The 800-nt window shown below is 56.8% G+C and overlaps 1 protein-coding gene across 1 annotated transcript in view; it reads right to left on the bottom strand.

Moving 5' to 3' along the window:
* The window catches only part of LOC104982685 (heat shock transcription factor, Y-linked-like), a 9,079-nt gene that overhangs the window by 2,155 nt on the left and 6,124 nt on the right, over window positions 1-800 (bottom strand). The gene's annotated exons all lie outside the window — the stretch shown is intronic.

Here is an 800-nt window from a genome sequence, read left to right as displayed (position 1 = left end):
CATGTCTCTGTCCATCAGGGCCCCGCCATCCACTGCCGCCTCCACACTGAAGAGAGTGGCATCTTCGCCTGGTGTGACAACTGGTGGCTGCAAGGTCGCAGCCGTGCACAGTATCACAAGGGCAGGCTGCAGGACCCCATCCCCATGAGCACCCGGGCTCACAATTAAGAAGGTCTGGGGTCCCAGGATACTCCGACATTCCTCTGACCACCTCTCATGCTCTTCTTGGCCCTGGCCATGACCCCAGGCTGGGTTAGATGTGAAAGGATGGGACATAAGAGCACCAAAGCAAGTGGTGTGCAATGGCAGCCCAGGCTGCAATAAACCTGTAGGGCCAACTTGCTTTTTCAGGGTGGGGAGTGAGAGGCATGATCAGGAGGCAGTGGCTGGTGTGTCTGTGGTGGCCTGAGGTTGAAGAAAGGGGTGGTGGTCAGCCCAGGACCGGGTGAACAGGCTCTGGGACATCAGCCAAACAGGCAGGGCCTTAGGCTGTGAGCCACGCACATGCTGCTGGCCCAAATCTAGACCAATGGCTGAGAGGGTACTGGACAGCACCCTTAAGGACACGCCCCTAGACCCGAGGACATCTTTCGTGGTTCCTGGGCTCCAGCTCCACCATGTGGCCAGATTCTGCTCTAGGGAGCTAGCAGGTTTTGCATCTGCTGCTACCCCAGGCGCTGTCACTGAACTGCATTTGGAAATTTCAACCACGGGTTCCTGCTCCACAATCTGAACAACACACTCCTGTGTCCCACAGGACCTTCAATAACTGGGAGCTCTCCCTGAGTATCCAAATGATA

The sequence above is a fragment of the Bison bison genome, unplaced genomic scaffold (assembly GCF_000754665.1).
Source record: "Bison bison bison isolate TAMUID 2011002044 unplaced genomic scaffold, Bison_UMD1.0 scf7180017864537, whole genome shotgun sequence".
Taxonomy (NCBI): Eukaryota; Metazoa; Chordata; class Mammalia; order Artiodactyla; family Bovidae; genus Bison; species Bison bison.
This window is presented reverse-complemented; position numbering and strand designations above follow the sequence as displayed.